Source organism: Arachis ipaensis, chromosome B10 (assembly GCF_059453495.1).
Source record: "Arachis ipaensis isolate K30076 ecotype BB chromosome B10, ASM5945349v1, whole genome shotgun sequence".
Taxonomy (NCBI): Eukaryota; Viridiplantae; Streptophyta; class Magnoliopsida; order Fabales; family Fabaceae; genus Arachis; species Arachis ipaensis.
Window position 1 is genome coordinate 103,103,913 of NC_142435.1, and position 19,683 is coordinate 103,123,595.

The following is a 19,683-nucleotide window of genomic DNA, read 5'->3' on the forward strand; positions in this document are numbered from 1 at the left end:
AGAAAGGAAGAAAGGGTATGAAAGGGGCTGGCGTAACAGGGCACCCTTTCTCATTATTGCCCAGACCGTGACCCGTGCGGACACACGAGATCGCGTGCGGTCGCACAAAAGGGAAAAGGGGGTTGTGTTCACACGTACAAGGGGTGCGTGTGCTGCGACCATAGGGTTGCTAAAAGAGTGTGCGAGCGCACATATCAGTGCGGGCGCACAGGGAGTAGTTTTTTTTTTTGAAAGTTGAAGTGTGCACACGCACGCAAGGTGTACGGTCGCACAGAGGGTGAAAAGAAGGTAGCGTACACACGCACAAGCCGTGCACATTCCGAGAACAGAGGGAGTGTTTAGAGGTGTGTATTCGCACCTTTCTGTGTGGATGCACAGGGATGGAAAAATAGGGGAACTGTGCACGCACACGGGTCTGTACGGACGCACAGGACTCTGTTCCTGCAACAAAAATTTTGGCTTTAAGGCACCAAACTTGATGTCCAAAATAGGTTTTCAGGCCCCAAAACATCATAAAACTCCATAAACACATTATTTCACTAAAATTAACTAACAACCATCAAAATAAAACTAACCAACTGGTGCACGAAATTGTGATCCATGGTAATGGCTCCAAAAACTTGGTGCTCTAATCTTAATTCATAATTTGTCACAACTTCGATACAACTAACCAGCAAGTACACTGAGTCGTCCAAGTAATAAAACCTTACGTGAGTAAGGGTCGATCCCACGGAGATTGTCGGCTTGAAGCAAGCTATGGTCACCTTGTAAATCTCAGTCAGGCGGATATCAAATGGTTATGGAGTTTTCGAATAATAATAATAAATAAGCAGAAAATAAAGATAGAAATACTTATGTAATTCATTGGTGAGAATTTCATATAAGTGTATAGAGATGCTTTCGTTCCTCTGAGCCTCTGCTTTTCTGCTGTCTTCATCCAATCCTTCCTACTCCTTTCCATGGCAAGCTTTATATAGGGCATCACCGTTGTCAATGGCTACATCCCATCCTCTCTGTGAAAAAGGTCCAAATGCTCTGTCACGGCACGGCTAATCATCTGGAGGTTCTCGATCATACTGGAATAGGATTCACCCTCCTTTTGCGTCTGTCACTACGCCCAGCACTCGCGAGTTTGAAGTTCGTCACAGCCATCCCTTCCCAGATCCTACTCGGAATATCACAGACAAGGTTTAGACTTTCCGGATCTCCAGAATGGCATCCATGGGTTCTAACTTATACCACGAAGATTCTAATATATCGGACTCGGTCCTCTGTATTAGATATCTAAGAGATACTCATTCTAGCTTGTTTGCATGTAGAACGGAAGTGTTTGTCAGGCACGCGTTCATAAGTGAGAATGATGATGAGCGTCACATAATCATCACATTCATCAAGTTCTTGGGTGCGAATGGATATCTTAGAAGCGGAATAAGTTGAATTGAATATAAAACAGTAGTACTTTGAATTAAATCATGAGGAACAGCAGAGCTCCACACCTTAATCTATGGAGTGCAGAAACTCTACCGTTGAAAAATACATAAGTGAAAGGTTCAGGCATGGCCGAATGGCCAGCCCCCATGATCTATGAACTAGACGTCCCAAGATGATCCCAAGATCTAAATACAATAGTAAAAAGTCCTATTTATACTAAACTAGTTACTATGGTTTACAGAAGTAAGTAGTTGATGCATAAATCCACTTCTGGGGCCCACTTGGTATGTGCTTGGGCTGAGCTTGAAGTTCACACATGCAGAGGCTTCTTTTGGAGTTGAACGCCAAGTTGTAACGTGTTTTTGGCGTTCAACTCTGGTTTGTGACGTGTTTCTGGCGTTTAACTCCAGACTGCAGCGTAGAACTGGCGTTCAACGCCCTTTTGCCTCATCTAAAATTGGGCAAAGTATGGACTATTATATATTTCTGGAAAGTCCTGGATGTCTACTTTCCAACGCCATTGAGAACGCTCCATTTGGAGTTCTGTAGCTCCAGAAAATCCACTTTGAGTGCAGGGAGGTCAGAATCCAACAGCATCAGCAGTCCTTCTTCAACCTCTGAATCTGATTTTTGCTCAAGTCCCTCAATTTCAGCTAGAAAATACCTGAAATCACAGAAAAACACACAAACTCATAGTAAAGTCCAGAAATGTAAATTTAACATAAAAACTAATAAAAACATCCCTAAAAGTAACTAGATCCTACTAAAAACATACTAAAAATAATGCCAAAAAGCGTATAAATTATCCGCTCATCACAACACCAAACTTAAATTGTTGCTTGTCCCCAAGCAACTAAAAATCAAATAGGATAAAAAGAAGAGAATATACTATATATTCCAAAATATCAATGAAACATAGCTCCAATCAGATGAGCGGGACTTGTAGCTTTTTGCCTCTTGAATAGTTTTGGCATCTCACTTTATCCATTGAGGTTCAGAATGATTGGCATCTATAGGAACTCAGAGTTCAGATAGTGTTATTGATTCTCCTAGTTTAGTATGTTGATTCTTGAACACATATACTTTATGAGTCTTGGCCGTGGCCCTAAGCACTTTGTTTTCCAGTATTACCACCAGATACATAAATGCCACAGACACATAATTGGGTAAACCTTTTCAGATTGTGACTCAGCTTTGCTAAAGTCCCCAATTAGAGGTGTCCAGGGTTCTTAAGCACACTCTGTTTTTGCTTTGGACCTTGACTTTAACTGCTCAGTCTCAAGTTTTCACTTGACACCTTCACGCCACAAGCACATGGTTAGGGACAGCTTAGTTTAGCCGCTTAGGCCAGGATTTTATTCCTTTAGTCCCTCCTATCCACTGATGCTCAAAGCCTTGGATCCTTTTTATTTACCCTTGCCTTTTGGTTTTAAGGGCTATTGGCTTTTTGCTCTTGCCTTTTGGTTTAAAGAGCTTTTGGCTTTTTCTGCTTGCTTTTTCTTTTTGTTTCTCTTTTTTTTTTCGCTATTTTTTTCTGCAAGCTTTCGTATTCACTGCTTTTTCTTGCTTCAAGAATCATTTTTATGATTTTTCATATTATCAAATAACATGTCTCCTTTTTCCTTATTCTTCAAGAGCCAACATATTTAACATTCATAAACAACAACTTCAAAAGACATATGCACTGTTCAAGCATTCATTCAGAAAACAAAAAGTATTGTCACCACATCAAAATAATTAAACTAGTTCAAGGATAAATTCGAAACTCATGTACTTCTTGTTCTTTTGAATTAAAAACATTTTTCATTTAAGAGAGGTGATGGATTTATATTCACTACTTTAAGGCATAGACACTTAAATACTAATGATCATGTAATAAGACACAAATATAGATAAACATTTAACATAAAAACGATAAACAGAAAATTTGAGAACAAGGAATGAGTCCACCTTAGTGATGGTGGCGTTTTTCAATGATGTCCTTAAGCTCTTCTATGTCTCTTTCTTGTCTTTGTTGCTCCTCCCTCATTACTCTTTGATCTTCTCTAATTTCATGAAGGATGATGGAGTGCTCTTGATGTTCCACCCTTAGTTGCTCCCAATAATTGTGTGGAGAAAAATGTATCCCCTGAGATATCTCAGGGATCTCTTGATTTGCAGTCAAATGTTCTACCACTGAGCTATAGACCCTTGAGATGAATCTCTCCATCTCCTATGACTCAGAGGTGGAAGCTTTTGTCTTCCTTTTCCTCTTTCTAGAGGTTTCTCTGGCCTTAGGTGCCATCAATGGTTATGGAAAAACAAAAAAAGCTATGCTTTTACCACACCAAACTTAGAATGTTGCTCACCCTCGAGAAAAAGAATAAAGAATAGAAGAAGAAGAATATATGGAGGAGATGGAGGGATGTGTGTATTCGGCTATATGGGTGGGATTGGGTGGGAAAGAGATTTTGAATTTTGAAGGTAGGTGGGGTGTATGGATGTGAGTGGTGAAGAGGTGATGGGGAAGAGAGATTGAGGTGATATAGGATTATGAGGAGGGAAGGTGAGTGGAGGTATGTGGGGATCCTGTGGGGTCCACAGATCCTGTTGTGATCTTGTGGGGTCCACAGATCCTAAGGTGTCAAGGATTTACATCCCTGCACCAATTAGGCATGCAAAATGCCCTTGCATGCATTTCTGGCGTTTAAACGCCGAAGTGATGCTTGTTCTAGGCGTTCAACACCCATGTGCAGCATGTTTCTGGCGTTGAACGCCAGTTCTATGCTTATTTCTGGCATTCAGCGCCAGCTTTCCTCAATGTGCATTCCTGGCGTCTGAACGCTAGGATGCTGCTTATTTTGGGCATTCAACGCCAGATCCATGCTCTGTTCTGGCGTTGAACGCCAGCCAGATGCTCCTTACTGGCGTTTAAACGCCAGTAAGTCCTTCCTCCAGGGTGTGATTTTTCTTCTGCTATTTTTGATTCTGTTTTTGATTTTTCTATTTATTTTGTGACTCCACATGATCATGAACCTAATAAAACATGAAAGAACAATAAAAATAAAAATAAAATTAGATAAATAAAAATTGGGTTGCCTCCCAACAAGCGCTTCTTTAATGTCAATAGCTTGACATTGGGCTCTCATGGAGCCACACAGGTGATCAGGTCAATTTTATAGACTTTCCAACACCAAACTTAGAGTTTGGATATGGGAGTTCAACACCAAACTTAGAGTTTGACTGTGGGGGCTCTGGTTGACTCTGTAGTGAGAGAAGCTTATCGTGCCTCTTTTCCATGTTTTCAGGATGATAACCTTGTGCTTTAAACACAAGGGAGTCCCCATTCAATTGAAGGACTAATTCACCTCTGTTAACATCTATCACAGCTCTTGCTGTGGCTAGGAAGGGTCTTCCAAGGATGATGGATTCATCCTCATCCTTTCCAGTGTCTAGGATTATGAAATCAGCAGGGATGTAAAGGCCTTCACCCTTTACTAACACGTCCTCTACCTGACCATAAGCCACTTTTCTTGAGTTGTCTGCCATCTCTAATGAGATTCTGACAGCTTGCACCTCAAAGATTCCTAGTTTCTCCATTACAGAGAGTGGCATGAGGTTTATTCCTGACCCAAGGTCATATAGAGCCTTCTCAAAGGTTATGGTGCCTATGGTACAAGGTATTAGGAACTTACCAGGATCCTGTTTCTTCTGAGGCAATCTCAATTGATCCAATGCATTTAGTTCATTGGTGAATAGGGGAGGTTCATCTCCCCAAGTCTCATTACCAAATAAATTGGCATTCAGCTTCATGATTGCACCAAGGAACTTGGCAACTTGCTCTTTAGTAACATCCTCATTCTCTTCTGAAGAGGAATACTCATCAGAGCTCATGAAGGGCGTAAGGAGGTTTAATGGAATCTCTATGGTCTCTAGATGAGCCTTAGAGTCCTTTGGTTCCTCAAAGGGAAACTCCTTATTGATCACTGGACGTCCCAGGAGGTCTTCCTCACTGGGATTCACGTCCTCCCCTTCCTCCTTGGATTCGGCCATGATGGTTATATCAATGGCCTTGCACTCTCCTTTTGGATTTTCTTCTGTATTTCTTGGGAGAGCACTAGGAGGGGTTTCAGTGATCTTCTTACTCCGCTGGCCCACTTGTGCCTCCAAATTTCTAATAGAGGACCTTGTTTCATTCATGAAACTCAGAGTGGCCTTAGATAGATCAGAGACTAAATTTGCTAAGCTAGATGGATTCTGCTCAGAATTCTCTGTCTATTGCTGAGTTAATGATGGAAAAGGTTTACTATTGTTAAACCTGTTTCTACCACCATTATTAAAGCCTTGTTGAGGCTTTTGTTGATCCTTCCATGAGAGATTTGGGTGATTTCTCCATGAGGGGTTATATGTGTTTCCATATGGTTCACCCATGTAATTCACCTCTGCTATTGCAGGGTTCTCAAGATCATAAGCTTCTTCTTCAGAAGATGCCTCTTGAGTACTATTGGATGCAGCTTGCATTCCATTCAGACTCTGAGAAATCATATTGACTTGCTGAGTCAATATTTTATTCTGAGCCAATATGGCATTCAGAGTATTAATTTCAAGAACTCCCTTCTTCTGAGGCGTCCCATTACTCACAGGATTCCTCTCAGAAGTGTACATGAACTGGTTATTAGCAACCATGTCAATGAGTTCTTGAGCTTCTGCAGGCATTTTCTTTAGGTGAATGGATCCACCTGCAGAAGTATCCAATGACATCTTAGCTAATTCAGACAGACCATCATAGAATATACCCAGGATGGTCCATTCTGAAAGCATGTCAGAAGGACACTTTTTGGTCAGTTCCTTGTATCTCTCCCAAGCTTCATAGAGGGATTCACCTTCTTTTTGTCTGAAGGTTTGAACATCCACTCTAAGCTTACTCAGCTTTTGAGGAGGAAAGAACTTGGCTAAAAAAGCCTTGACCAGCTTATCCCAAGAGTTCAGGCTATCTTTAGGTTGAGAATCCAACCATATTCTAGCTTTGTCTCTCGCAGCAAAAGGGAAAAGCATGAGCCTGTAGACTTCAGGATCTACTCCATTAGTCTTAACAGTATCACAGATTTGCAAGAATTCAGTTAAGAACTGAAAGTGATCTTCAGATGGAAGTCCATAAAACTTGCAGTTTTGTTGCATCAGAGAAACTAATTGAGGTTTAAGCTCAAAATTGTTTGCTCCAATGGTAGGGATGGAGATGCTTCTTCCATGTAAATTGGAATTAGGTACAGTAAAGTCACCAAGCATTCTCCTTGTATTATTATTATTTTCGGCTACCATCTCCTTTTCTTGTTCGAAAATTCCTGTAAGGTTGTCTTTGGATTGTTGTATTTTAACTTCTCTTAGTTTCCTTTTCAGAGTCCTTTCAGGTTCAGGATCTGCTTCAACAAGAATGTTCTTGTCCTTGCTCCTGCTCATATGACAAAGAAGGGAATAACAAAGAAAATATGGAATCCTCTATGTCACAGTATAGAGATTCCTTTATGTGAGTAGAAGAAGAAAAGAATGTAATGTAAGGAAAGAGAAGGGAGGAGAATCCAAACACAAGGGTGAGGAGAGCAGAGATATGAGATGAAGAGAAGTGTTAGTAAGTAATAAATAAATAGAAGGAGATGGGAGAGAGGGAATTTCGAAAAATAAATTTTGAAAAAGAGTTAATGATTTTCGAAAATTAAGATAAAATTAAAATTAAAATTAAAAATTGAAACAATTAATTAATTAAAAAGAATTTTTTTTGAAAAAGAGGGAGGTATTTTCGAAAATTAGAGAGGAAAGAGTAGTTAGGTGGTTTTGAAAAAGATAAGAAACAAACAAAAAGTTAATTAGTTAGTTGAAACAAATTTTGAAAATCAATTTTTAAAAGATAAGAAGATAAGAAGTTAGAAAAGATATTTGAAAAATATGATATGAAAAGGTATGGTTAAAAAGATATGATTTTGAAAAAGATAAGATAAAAAGATATTTTTGAAAAGATATGATTGAAATTAGTTTTGAAAAAGATTTGATTTTTAAAATCACAATTAATGACTTGATTCACAAGAAATCACAAGATATGATTCTAGAACTTAAAGTTTGAATCTTTCTTAACAAGTAAGTAACAAACTTGAAATTTTTGAATCAAAACATTAATTGTTGATGATATTTTCGAAAATTATGAGATAAAATTAAGAAAAAGATTTTTGAAAAATTTTTTTTTTTAATTTTTGAAAATAAATAAGAGAAATGAAAAAGATTTGATTTTTGAAAAAGATTTTGAAAAAGATAAGATTTTTAAATTGAAAATTTGATTTGACTCATAAAAACAACTAGATTTTAAAAATTTTTGAAAAAGTCAATCCAAATTTTCGAAATTTATGAGTGAAAAAGGGAAAGATATTTTTTGAATTTTGAATTTTTAATGATGAAAGAGAAAAACATGAAAATGATGCAATGCATGAAAATTTTGGATCTAAACATGTGATGCATGCAAGAACACCATGAATGTCAAGATGAACACCAAGAACACTTTGAATGTCAAGATGAACATCAAGAACTTATTTTTTTGAAAAATTTTCAAGAAAAGAAAACATGCAAGACACCAAACTTAGAAATTTTTCATGTATAGACACTATGAATGCAAGAATGCATATGAAAAACAAGAAAAGACACAAAACAAGAAAATATGAAGATCAAACAAGAAGACTGGCCAAGAACAACTTGAAGATCATGAAGAACACTATGAATGCATGAATTTTCGAAAAATGCATAAATTTTTAGAAAAAATGCAATTGACACCCAACTTAAAAATTGACTTAAGACGCAAACAAGAAACACAAAATATATAAATTTTTTTATTTTTTATGATTTTATTAATTTTTTTTGGATTTTTGTATATTTTTTTCGAAAAACATATAGGAAAAAGGAAATAAGAAATTCAAAAATTTTTAATAAGAATTTCAGGAATCTTTCAATGTTAGCCTAAAGCTCCAATCCAAGGGTTAGACTTGGCTTACTAGCCAGTCAAGCTTTAGAAGATACAAATCAGGCATATAACAGCGGATACTTCATTCAACTTCATATACTGATAAGTGGAAGCCCCATTCCAAATGAATTAGATGTGGTTTTATAGCCAGCCAGGCTTCAATATGCTTCATGAAACTCTAGAATTCTTTCTTAAAAAATTCTGAAGAAAAATATATTTTTAAAAATATTTTTTTTTCGAATATTAATTGGGAAAAACGAAAAACAAGAAAATATTTTTTTGAAAATTTTTTTTTGAAAACTTTTTGAAAATAAAATAAGAAGAAAATTACCTAATCTGAGCAACAAGATGAACCGTCAGTTGTCCAAACTCGAACAATCCCCGGCAACGGCGCCAAAAACTTGGTGCATGAAATTGTGATCCCTGGTAATGGCTCCAAAAACTTGGTGCTCTAATCTTAATTCATAATTTGTCATAACTTCGATACAACTAACCAGCAAGTGCACTGGGTCGTCCAAGTAATAAAACCTTACGTGAGTAAGGGTCGATCCCACGGAGATTGTCGGCTTGAAGCAAGCTATGGTCACCTTGTAAATCTCAGTCAGGCGGATATCAAATGGTTATGGAGTTTTCGAATAATAATAATAAATAAGAAGAAAATAAAGATAAAAATACTTATGTAATTCATTGGTGAGAATTTCATATAAGTGTATAGAGATGCTTTCGTTCCTCTGAGCCTCTGCTTTTTTGCTGTCTTCATCCAATCCTTCCTACTCCTTTCCATGGCAAGCTTTATATAGGGCATCACCGTTGTCAATGGCTACATCCCATCCTCTCTGTAAAAAAGGTCCAAATGCTCTGTCACGGCACGGCTAATCATCTGGAGGTTCTCGATCATACAGGAATAGGATTCACCCTCCTTTTGCGTCTGTCACTACGCCCAGCACTCGCGAGTTTGAAGTTCGTCACAGCCATCCCTTCCTAGATCCTACTCGGAATACCACAGACAAGGTTTAGACTTTCCGGATCTCCGGAATGGCCATCCATGGGTTCTAACTTATACCATGAAGATTCTAATATCTCGGATTCGGTCCTCTGTATTAGATATCTAAGAGATACTCATTCTAGCTTGTTTGCATGTAGAACGGAAGTGTTTGTCAGGCACGCGTTCATAAGTGAGAATGATAATGAGCGTCACATAATCATCACATTCATCATGTTCTTGGGTGCGAATGGATATCTTAGAAGCGGAATAAGTTGAATTGAATATAAAACAGTAGTACTTTGAATTAAATCATGAGGAACAGCAGAGCTCCACACCTTAATCTATGGAGTGTAGAAACTCTACCGTTGAAAAATACATAAGTGAAGGGTTCAGGCATGGCCGAATGGCCAGCCCCCATGATCTAAGAACTAGACGTCCCAAGATGATCCCAAGATCTAAATACAATAGTAAAAAGTCCTATTTATACTAAACTAGTTACTAGGGTTTACAGAAGTAAGTAGTTGATGCATAAATCCACTTCCGGGGCCCACTTGGTGTGTGCTTGGGCTGAGCTTGAAGTTCACACGTGCAGAGGCTTCTTTTGGAGTTGAACGCCAAGTTGTAACGTGTTTTTGGCGTTCAACTCTGGTTTGTGACGTGTTTCTGGCATTTAACTACAGACTGCAGCGTAGAACTGGCGTTCAACGCCCTTTTGCGTCATCTAAAATTAGGCAAAGTATGGACTATTATATTTTGCTGGAAAGCCCTGAATGTCTACTTTCCAACGCCGTTGAGAGCACACCATCTAGAGTTCTGTAGCTCCAGAAAATTCACTTTGAGTGCAGGGAGGTCAGAATCCAACAGCATCAGCAGTCCTTCTTCAACCTCTGAATTTGATTTTTGCTCAAGTTCCTCAATTTCAGCCAGAAAATACCTGAAATTACAGAAAAACACACAAACTCATAGTAAAGTCTAGAAATGTAAATTTAACATAAAAGCTAATAAAAACATCCCTAAAAGTAACTAGATCCTACTAAAAACATACTAAAAATAATGCCAAAAAGCGTATAAATTATCCGCTCATCACCAACCAAGCAACATAACCAATTTATTCATGAAACAAAAGCTAAAAGAGAGAAAGTTAGAAGGATATTACTATGGTGGGGTGTCTCCCACCTAGCACTTTGGTTTTGAGTCCTCAAGTTGGACTTTTGAGTGTAGCTTATGTCATGGTGGCTTATGCTTCCACTCATCCTTGAGTTGCCAACCATGCTTGCTCTTCAAAAATCCTCCGAGATCCCACACAAAGTACATCAAGCTTTCAAGCAACCTCAACCAAGAATTTGGGATCCAAAATTGTTGGTTGTAGAATTGTATGCCCGGATCCCACACTTTGGTTTCTCTATCATCCTCTTGTTGGCTTTCACTTGTGTCCTTGGATGAACAACCTCCCCAAGCACCTTTAAAGCACCCAATTGAACCTTGTACTCCTCCCAATTGAATCTTGCACCACTTATACCTTGAACTCCTTTGGCTACCAACACCCATTTCTTCATCATTCAATGCTCCAAGAAGGGCCTTAAGTTGGTGGTCTATTTCCAATAGAGCATATTGGTACGGGCCTATGAAGCTCATGGAGGAAATTGTCACCCATTCAAATTGCCTTTGGATTGGAGTCACTCTTGTAAATTCTTGCATGCATGCCTCCACTTCTTGGATGATCACCTCTTCCTCACCATCCTTTTCAAGCTCTTCCATATCCCTCTCAAACTCAAGAGTGGAAGGCTCCTCGAGATCATTGAGGGGGTTGACCAAGGTGGACAAAAAATTATTGATGATGCAATCCACTTCTTGATCAAACTCCCTCAATTCTCCATTTACCTTTTCCGGTTCACAAGTTCTACCTTCCTCCTCTTGTGACTCTAGCCTTAGTTCCTCTTCCTTTCCTTGAGGCTCCATGTTCTCCTCCTCTCTACACTCCTTACTTGATCCTCCACCTTCTTCAAGGGGGTGTCTTGATTGCTTGAGCGTAGTGAGGCTAAGCGGTTCACCGCTTCGGCTATGGTGGCCATGAACTCTCCTTGCTTATTTTGAAACCCTTCTTGCTCTTGGAAGAATGCTTGAAGGTCTTGTTGTTCTTGGGACAAGGGTTGGAAAACTTCATATTAAGGTGGAAAAGAAGGTTCAAAGGTTGGGAGAAAAGTTGTATAGTTAGAAGGTGTGTCATGTGGATGAGGGTATTGAGGTGGTGTATAAGGGTGTGGTGGTGATGGTTCATAATGTTAGTAGCAAGATGTGTAGACATTTTGATTCCATGGAGGTGTATGATAAGGTACTTGAAGGTTTGTGGTTGAGGGTTGTGTATGGGGTATCTCTCATATCTTTGGGTTTGATATTCATATAGGGGAGAGTGTGGCCCGTTGTAGTATGAGGGAGGTATTTGCCATGAGTGTTGCTCATACACAATAGGTTCCTCCCTTAATTGATTCTCCCACTCCATGAAGCAATCCCAACTTGAGAAAGTAGCAAATAAGGGTGATAGCTCATAGAGAAAGTAGCAAATAAAAACAAAGGACATCAATAAACAAGAAAAACAAAAAACCTAAATATTAACAAAAGCAACCAAATAACCAAAAAGTAAACTATTTACACTATCAACATATTTACAACAACCAAAAGATAGCACTCAATTGCATCCCCGACAACGGCGCCAAAAACTTGATGAGAGAGCTACTGTCGATCTAGAATTTCTCAAAATAGAATATGTTCGTTGCAAGTATAGCTAAATCAATGACCAACTCTCAACATCAAAGTTTAGTATTTTCAATTCAAAACATATAAACCGAGAGTCTTTCAACCTCAGGTCATTCTCCCTAGGACGCAATTGAAGTGTTGCTCTTTCGGTTGTTAGGGGGACAAAAGGGGTTTTGTAATCAAAGAACTAAAGATTAAAAGAACTAAGCAACAAAAGAACTAGGAAATGATCAAAATTGAAAGCAATGCAAGCAACAAGGAATAAAATGAAAAACTAATGAAAATGCTATAAATGCAATAAAAGGGCCTTGACTTGGGAATGAGTATCCAAGGAATCCTATCATCGTCATAACCACAACTATGGTAATTATCATGAGTCAGTCTCGCCTAGTCAACCCCAACCATCGAGGAGTAAGTCAAGTAAGCATAATTGACCTTAATCCATAAGTCCTAGCTAACTTACCAAACTAGTTGATAAAAAGCTAGCGTCAATGAAAACAAGAGTCAACTAACTACCCAAGAATTACCACTAAATATCAGACATTATGACTCTAGTATCCTAGGAACTCAAACCACAAGCCAAGGTGGGAAAATCTACTCAAATCCTAAGGTTGGCATTTTCACAAACACCTTGTGTGCATAAAAGTAAAACATGAAAAATTGCAAAGTAAAATGGAAAGCTATAACCAACTATCAACAATACCAACAATAAACATCCAAACAAATATAAAGAAAGCATGAAACATTAAATTCATCTATCAAAATTCCAAGATACCAAAATGCATATATAAACAAAGTAACTTGAACCATAAGAAAATAAAGGCAAAAGCAATGTAATTAAAGAGAAGATCAAGAGTACTTACAATAAAAGAAGCAAAAATCCGAGGAAAAGCTTGCTATAAAATGCTACAATGAAAATGGAAATTAAACCCTAAGAGAGCATTTTCTACTCTACTCTTACTCCTACTCCTAATGCATTTTCTACCTAATCTAACCTAATAAAAGCTTTTTTCTTCATATGTGTTGAATCCCCCTTATATAGCACTCCAAAATCAACATCTAAGCCTTCCAAAATGGGCCAAAAGCCCTCAGAAAATGCACATGCGTTTCATTAACAAAATCACATGTAGGGACTTGTGTGCATCCCCACACTTTGCTGCTTTGGCTGCTGTGCGTACGCACAGGTACTTGTATGCACGCACACATGGAAAGTCTTCCCGTGCGCACAGACGCTTACTCGTGCGCACGCACACTTCGGTGTGTGTGCTTTTTCTTATTTTCTTCATATTTTCTCCCTTGTACATGCTTTCTTCCACTTTTGGCTATTCATTCTTGCCTCTAAGGCCTGAAAACACTTAGCAAACATGTCATGGCATCAAATAGAATAAAAGTGGAATTAAATTGCTCATTTCAAGCACAAAATTGCATGTTTTCATATTTAGGCTCAAATTGGGGACAAAACACAAATGTATGCTATTTTAGTGCTTAAGTGTGAGTTCATGTGCTAGAATCCATCCAATTTGAGTCAAAATACACCAACAAATATGGACTCATCAGCATTCTTGGCTTGAAAAGAGAAATTGGGCAATCTTGAGTCATTAATACCCAATTTAGATTGGTGATCTAGAGTTGTTAGTTAATATTATTTCCATTGACTCTACTCTCTTGCTAATTCAATTAGTAAGTTGATTAGGATTTTTGGATTGAGATTAACTAGTCTTATTTGACTTTCTCTCCTGTGAAGATAACATTGTACTTTCTTCCATTGTTGGAGTTGACTAAATAGGATAAATTCTTGTTAATTATTGTTATCAGTGACTAGGATAAAAAGCCTTAATTCTCAACCATTGCCACGAATGCCTCTTTTTTTATTCGTTTGTTGCTTTATTCCCTTTGCCATTTATTTTTTTACCCTTTTATCAATCAAACCCCATGTTCCTTCATAGCCAATAATTGATCATTTCATTGCAATTCCTTGTGAGACGACCCGAGGTTTGAATACTTTGGTTAATTTTCATTACTTGTGACAACCAAAATATTTAAAATTTGATGTGAGAATTGATTATCGGTTTGGGCTATGCTCACAACGAAATTATTTTGTTAAATTCCAAACCGGTATAAATTCTCACTATCAAAGGGCACAAAAGTGCATCCCTTATCCTAGGAAGACCCTTCCTAGTTATAGAACGGACCCTCATTAATGTTGAAAAAGGGGAAGTAACCCTAAGAGTCAATGAGGAAAAGTTCATACTGAATGCTGTCAAAGCTATGCAGCATCTAGACATCCTTGAAAAATGCATGATCATTGACCTCATTGATTCCTTAGTGGAAGAGGTCAACATGGCCGAAAGCTTCAAGGAAGGGTTGAATGATATCCTAGATGATATCCAGCCTGATTCAAAGGAACCTTTGGAAACCTCTGAGGAAAAGAAGAAGCCTCCAAAGCTTGAGCTTAAGCCATTACCTTCCTCCCTAAAATTTGTATTTCTGGGAGAAGAAGATGGTGCGGATTTTACAACCACAAACTAACTGACAAGTGCACCGGGTCGTACCAAGTAGTACCTCAAGTGAATGAGGGTCGATCCCACAAGGATTGATGGACTAAGCAACAATGGTTGATTAATTTACTTAGTTAGGCAAACAGAAAAGAGTGTTTTGGTATTCAAAAGCATTAAACAATAATTCAAAAATTTAATAAAGCAAGCAGTAAACAGGTTGTGAAATATGTATAGAGAAACAGTTAAGGCTTCAGAGATATCTATCTTCCGGATTGACTTTTCTTACTAACTATTTTAATCATGCAAGATTTAATTCATGGAAAACTATGTGTGACTAGACCCTAATTCCTTAGACCTTTCTAATCTCCTCTAAAATTCATCAACTGCCAATTCCTTGGTCAATTAATTCTAATTAGAGGGTGAAGTTCAATTCTAGTTTATATGCCACGAAAATCCTAATTACCCAAATATAAGAGGATTATATGTCACGTATCCCGTTAAGTCCAGATAATTAGAAATTTAAGAGAATATGTTTTCAAGCTATTGTTCAAGTAAAGAGCTTTTCCAAGTTATACAAGAACACAATTAGAACAAGGGTCATACTTCCGTTCCACCCAAATTCATAAGATAAAGAACGAAAACAATTCTTGAAATATAAATCAGTACATGAATTAAAATACAAAAATAATAGTATCAATCCATACAATAGACAGAGCTCCTAACCTTAACAGTGGAGGTTTAGTTGCTCATGGTAGAGAGAGAAAATAAGGATTCTGAAAAACTGTAAATTGGGCTGAGGTGGAATGAAAAGTGAACTAATGTTGGAATCCCCAGAAGAGAAGTTTCTTTTCTCTTTTATATCTAATCCTAATTAATTTAAAATTTATTTTCTAAAACTAAAATAATATCTTTTCCTATTTTAAAATAACAATAAATTTTAAATCAGAATTAATTAAATAATCAGCATTTTTTGCGTTTTCTGCACATGGCGCATGTCATGCGTACGCGTCAGTCACGCATAGGCATCAATGGTCTTCTTCGTGTGTCACGCGTACGCGTCAAGTACGCGCACGCGTTGCTGAACAAATCTCTAAATCACGCGCACGCGTCAGGTGATGAGTATTTTGGTGAAAAATAAATTTCTCCCAAAACACACAAATCTGACCGGCAAGTGTACCGGGTCGTATCAAGTAATAAAAACTCACGGGAGTGAGGTCGATCCCACAAGGATTGAAGGATTGAGCAATTTTAGCTTAGTGGTTAATTTAGTCAAGCGAATCAAGATTTAGTTGAGTGTTTTGTGATTTGCAGAAATTAAATTGCATGGAATTAAAGAGAGCAGGAAATTAAATTGCTGAATCTTAAAGAACAAGAAATTAAATGGCAGAAACTTAGAGTGCAACAAATGTAAATTGCGGAATCTTAAAGTGCAAGAATGTAAACGGCTGGAATTGTAAAGGGAATTGGGGGCTTGGATTTGCAGAAATTAAACAAAGGAAAGTAACTTGCATCAAAAAAAAGAGTAAAAGAAGGTTTGGGTTGAATCGGATCTTGAAGCAGTAAAGTAAATGAACATTAAAAGCAAGAAACAAAATGTAAATTAGGAATTCAGATCTCAGGACCCAGAGACTAGAAAACCAAGTCTAGATCTCAATGCCTTCCTAGATCCAACAAGAACAATTGCAAGGGAATTGTAAATTGCAAAGAAAGTGGATGAAGAGCAATTAACAGAAATTGAAATTCAATCAAGCAGTAAATAAAGCAGTGAGATCCAAGGTTGAGATTGAAACAGAATTTCTTCAATTCTCCAACCCAAAATCCAAGACAATTGTAATTAAAATTGAAAGCAAGAAAATGAAGAGGAAGAGAGTGGAATTCTCCTTCCCCAAGACAAAGAAATTAAAGATCACTCAATATCCAAAGCTCTCCGAAAACTATTATGAAAATTCCAAAAAGAAAGCTCTCAAAGGAAAATCTCCCCCAAGAACTTGAATTCTCTCCTATTTATGCACTTTCTTCCAATGATCTTCAAGCCTTGAGTTGGGCCTTTGCTCTTGGTGGAATTGGGTTGAAAGAGGCCTTGGTTGATTGCTCTTGAAGTTTGGAGAAGAACCAAAGTGAACCAATTGAACCGGGTTTGAGTTTTGCAAAAGTTGGACCAAAAGTTTGAGCAAAAGTTAGGGGTCTAACTTTTGCTCCAACTTTTCATATCAGCTAACACCACTTTGCTGATATGAACGTTGGTGCCAACGTTAGGGGTCTAACTTTGGCCCTAACGTTGGCCTTACCTTGTGTACTTGTGGCGCCAACGTTAGCCACCAAGTTAGAGGGCTAACGTTGGCGCAAACTTTTGCTCCTCCTTGTGATTTTCATGTGCCAACGTTAGCCACCAAGTTAGGGGGCTAACGTTGGCGCAAACTTTTGGTGCCCAGGGAGGTTTTCTTCATGCCAACGTTAGCCTCAAAGTTAGGAGGCTAACGTTGGTGCAAACTTTTGGTGCCCAGGGGTGAATTTCATGTGCCAACGTTAGCCTCAAAGTTAGGGGGCTAACGTTGGCGCAAACTTTTGGTACCCAGGGAGTGATGTTCAAGTTCCAACATTAGCCTCCAAGTTAGGGAGCTAACGTTGGGGCTAACTTTTCAACCAAAAGTTTGTGCAAAAGTTTGATGCTAACTTTAGGTCCAGCTTTTTGCTTCCTGGTTCAATTTCACTTATTCCATTGTCTTCTCTTTACTCCTAGCTATTCCTTCTTGCTTCAACCTTTCTCCAAGCTTTCTTCACCTATAATTAATCAACCAAACACACCAAATCTATGCTTAAAATCATGAGATATTCATTCTTTCATAATATGTGACAATTATAGTATAAAACCTCATGAAATAGCATGAATTCATACATGGTTGATTAAATCAAAGGAAACATGAAAATCTAGCTAATTGGCTTGCTTGTAGCTCAAGAAAGTGCATAATTCTAATGAAAACAAAAGAAAAAGACTAGTTAAAATAGGCTAAGATGACTTGTCATCACAACACCAAACTTAAAGCTTGCTTGTCCTCAAGCAAGAAATAAATTTATGCTCCAAGGTTCTTTCAATTAAGATGGATTGAAGAATAACTTGTAATTCATGTGCTCTTGCAAGGGCTTCAGTGCTTACTAATCTTCACATATTGGGAGTCTTAGGTCTTAGGATTTTCATCCAAATGGTATCATGGAGATCTCTTTATATGTAATCACCTTGAAGCAGCTTATAGTTTCTGTGCTTTGGCCTCGACTCTAAGTATCATGTCTCAAAGCGGCTCTTTAATTAAGCTTTCAATCAATACTCCTAAACCAGTTGGTTTTAAGGTATTGGGTGTTAAAGCACCCCTAAGGATTTACTTGCTCAAGCCTCTTTCTTTGACACAACTCAACCACAAGCATTTTACTAGGCTAACAACTCTTTGAGTCATTGTTTCTTCTTTCTTTTCTGCCTAGTAATTGATGCTCAGAGCCTTGGGCCATGTTCTTTTTGTCTTTGTATTTTCTTTTCTTTCTTTTGTTTTGTTTGCTGCTTCTTGGATCAATAAATTTTTGAGAATCTCCACAATACTTCTTTGAACTTCATGTCCTGCCTATGAGCTCCCATGCAAGTTTTCACAAGCATGCAACCTCAATACATAATCATACAACTAGAACCACCACTTCTCCTAATCTTTTGCTTGCCTCAAAATTGTTTGATTCCTCAATCCTTCTTTTCAAAGAACTTTCATGTGATGCATTTCTTGAAAATTGAGTGCAAACAAGTTTTGAAGATAAGAATGTTGTGAATGATCAGACACCTTGCTTATTGAATTATAAAGAAAAACTATGCTATGCAGGCAGGCAGAGGTAATTAATTAAAAAAACTATGCTATGCAGACAGGCAGGGCAGATCAGGATACAATCCAACTTTCAATCACAGCAATATTTGATGTAAAACAATCACTTAACAATACAACCTGTTGGAGTTCATTTGCTTTCCTTCTTCTCATCATCATCATTGCTGTCCTTTATGTTCATCTTTTGCTTCTTTGGTTGATGATGCTCAATCCCTCCAAAGGCTCGTATGATATTCTGCAATGATATTGAAAGTTGCTTGTTCCCCAAGCACTTAGAACAATGGTTAGTCTTCATGATTTATTTGTGGGCTTTTTGAACTTACTTTGGTGTGGGAACACCAAACTTAGTACCTTGCCATAGGTTCTCATTCATCAAATTAACCATGTGTGATAATCTTTTTCTTTTTCAAAAGTAATAGAACTAAAAACTAGAAAATAGCAGAATAATTAACTAGTTTGTCTAGATGCTCGAAGCTAGCATTATGGCAGAAAGTGAGAATGTGTTTTATGATAGGATTTTGGTGGAACACCAAACTTAGAATCCTTCATTCTCCCTTAGATTGTTTTGGTGTGCAACACCAAACTTAGCTTCTGGCAATATAGATAAAACTAATTAACCTTTTTATTGAAATAGATATGAAAAGGTGGTTACCTCCGGTTAGGTTGCCTCCCAACAAGCGCTCTTTTAATGTCACTAGCTTGACATCTTGTTCTTTGATCATGGAGGTTGAAAATCATAGTGCCTCAGCTTTTCTCCTCTTACTGTGAACTTCCTTCCAGTCTCCTCTTTGATGATCTCTAAGTGTTCAAGTGAAAGGACCCGGTTCACAGTGTAATATTCAAATAATTGTGGAGACATCTTCATTGGTTGTGTGTTTAACACTACTTTATCCCCTGGTGAAAAGCCTTCAGTGGGGATTTTCTTGTTTTTCCACCCTTTTGGCCTCTTCTTCTTCTCTTCTTTCTTAGGAGATGATTCATGCCTTGGTGGTTCTTTATCTGGAATGTTGAGGTTCTCATCTGGGGGTTTTGGATCTAGTTCCTCCTTGATTTCTTTGGTCTGTTGCACCATCTCCACTTCTTTCAAGCATGGATGTAGAAGTCTTGGAGTTAACTCATTGACTACCTCCTTCAAACTTTGATCTCTGGCCTTATCCTCCGCACACTCTTCTTCTTGAG

The 19,683-nt window shown here is 37.9% G+C and overlaps 1 non-coding gene across 1 annotated transcript; it reads left to right on the forward strand.

Annotated features, from left to right (window-relative positions):
- Positions 1-6,225: 6,225 nt before the first annotated feature.
- Positions 6,226-6,333, forward strand: LOC148581132 (small nucleolar RNA R71). Its single transcript, XR_015899566.1, has one exon. It is a non-coding gene; the product is annotated as a small nucleolar RNA R71 (small nucleolar RNA).
- Positions 6,334-19,683: the final 13,350 nt, after the last annotated feature.